Here is a 2730-nt window from a genome sequence, read left to right on the forward strand (position 1 = left end):
CGCAGACCTCTGAGTTCAAGGTCAATCTACAGAGCAAGAATCAGGACAGCCAAGCTTAGGCAGTAAAGGAGTTGGAAAAGAAGCTAGTGATAATGTACTAGAACAAGAGGGCCATGTTCCAGCCCCTGCAAGCAGCAGAACTCGGCAGCTTTAGCCGTGTGTCTCTGCCTTTATAGTCAAGAGGAGAAGAAGGCTACTGGAACAATTGATGCTGATTAGCTGGAGCTAAGAAATTACTGATAATTAAGAAGAAACCAGCATCAGGAAGGTGAAATCTGGAAAGTGTTTTCTGAGAGCACAAAGAAGCTGTGTTCCAGAGATAGCCAAAGTGATACCTCATGCTGCAGCTGGACTTGGTAATGTGTAAGAGTAACCCACGTGATACTGGTTTTGAAGGCATGAAGGAATCATGAAGATCGGCTGAAGCTTAGCACTGTGAGGGGCCATGGAAGGCCATTGGTGAAGGTGCAGCCTCAGTTGCAGTTGACAGCCCAGGAATGAAGGGGCCATGCAAAGAAATTGAAGCTTTGCACCATGAAGAGAGCCCATGAGAGGCTATTGGAGAAGCCTAGTTGGAGTGGAACACCCCAGTGTACTGGAGATGTCAGTACCAGGGGATGATCACCAAGAACAGCAGCAGCAGTGTAGTGGATCAACCTGAGCTTAGAATGCTACAGAGGGCAGAGCTGGAGAAGGTATGCCAGCCCTTTGGAGTATCCCAGAAGATCATGTGTGGATCTCAGAGATTGAAACAAGAAGCTGTAACAGTGAAGTTGCCTTGGAGACCCCAGGATTTTCGAGGTGCCAGATCCAAGGGCTATCTGCTGAGGAAAGCCGCTAACAGGGAGTGGAAACAGCCCCGGAGAAAAATAAAGTTTGCAGTTAACAAAGATGAAAAAGAAGTTGGAGATCTGAAGACTACTTCAGACATCAGCCATCAGACCTGGAGATGCAGAGTCAGGAGCTTCAGCTGGTTTTTTTGTCTTGCTTTAGGGATTACAGTTCAGTGATTGGATGGATCTCAGGTGAGACTTAGAACTTTGGACTTTTAACATTGTTGAGACTGCTATAGACTATGGGAACTTTTGAAGTAGGATTAAATAAATGTATTTTGTACTGTGCTAAGTTTATGTATGGCCCCCATAGATTCATATGTTTGAAAAAGTCTATGGGGGTCAGAGAGTAGAATGTGATGGTTTATCTATGCCTGGTCCAGGAAGTGGCACTATTAGAAGGTGTAGCCCTATTAGAGTAGGTGTGGCCTTGTTGGAGTAAGTGTGTAATCATGAGTGTGGGCTTTAAGACCTTCATCCTAGCTTTCTGGAAGTCAGTATTCCATTAGCAGCCTTCAGATGAAGATGTAGAACCCTCAGCTCCTCCTGCACCATGCCTGCCTGGATGCTACCATGCTCCTGCCTTGATGATAATGGACTGAACCTCTGAACCTGTAAGCCAGCCCCAATTCAATTTTGACTTTTAAGAGTTGCCTTGATCATGGTGTCTGTTCACAGCAGTAAAACCCTAACTAAAACAGTTATATAGTTTTTAAGGTAAATTAAATGAGAAAGTAAACTGCATATTCTGGTAATACTTGCTACATAATAAATATGCAATATGATTCTTGTGGTTCTACTTGTTTTTTTTTTAACAGGAAGAACATCTGGTTCAATAGAGAAGCATAGGATATATGCAAGAAATGGATATTCTACATAACTTACACTGATATATTTTGTATTTAAATGAAATGGATTTAGTTATTTGCAAATGCTTTAGTAGAGTTGTGTTTCACAGGGAGTGTTGGTAGATAATACTAAGGAAAATGTTTCATTCTTGTTACAAAATGGCCACTTTGGGGGCCTAAAACTTATTTTCACAATAGCCCTTTCTATATTAACATGAGAAAACATGATCATGTACAGTGATGATCACTTGTTTGAATAAGGTATCTATAAACTGTGGGTAGCTAACAAAATCACACCTATCCTATAGTTTTGTATGGTCCCTGATCTCAAAAGGAATTGTTAGTAACTTTTACTTTATTAACTTAATTACAGGAAATGCCTCCTCTCAAGTGCAATTGCATAATTCTGCTATCATTACAAAGAAAAATTACACAAATCTAATCTATATGCATATACTATGAAATAAATCACTTGTTATGTTTTAATTTCACTAATAAAACTTTTTGTAGAAATGTGATATCTCATATTATATGACTAAAGAACACCCCTGACTATGTCTATTGGCTTGAAAAACCTTAAACATTACTTCTCTTTTGACACAAAAAGCTTGCCATTTCTTACACTGACATGAATGTGACTATTTAATGAGGAATGTCATTTTGGTGTCCAAGTAGGCATTCAGTTGGAACTTGATTTTTCCAATGAAGTGGCTATAAATTGACTTTGTTAATCTGTGTGCTTTGTATCTATAGGTAAAATATTTAGCTCTGGGTTTTAAAAATACTGATTTTAAGCTTCTATTTGACAAGAATGAATTTCTTTGTAATTTTAGCTTTATATTGTGACCTACAAGAGGAAGGTCAGCACTTTTCAGACTAGCATAAGAAGACTACAGGAGGAAGTTGGGCAGACAGAGTTCCAGGGCACGACCTGCAAGCATTATGGAGGCAGAAGAAGAAGAAGAAGAAGAAGAAGAAGAAGAAGAAGAAGAAGAAGAAGAAGAAGAAGAAGAAGAAGAAGAAGAAGAAGAAGAAGAAGAAAGAAGAAG

This window comes from Mus pahari, chromosome 13 (genome assembly GCF_900095145.1).
Source record: "Mus pahari chromosome 13, PAHARI_EIJ_v1.1, whole genome shotgun sequence".
Classification (NCBI taxonomy): domain Eukaryota; kingdom Metazoa; phylum Chordata; class Mammalia; order Rodentia; family Muridae; genus Mus; species Mus pahari.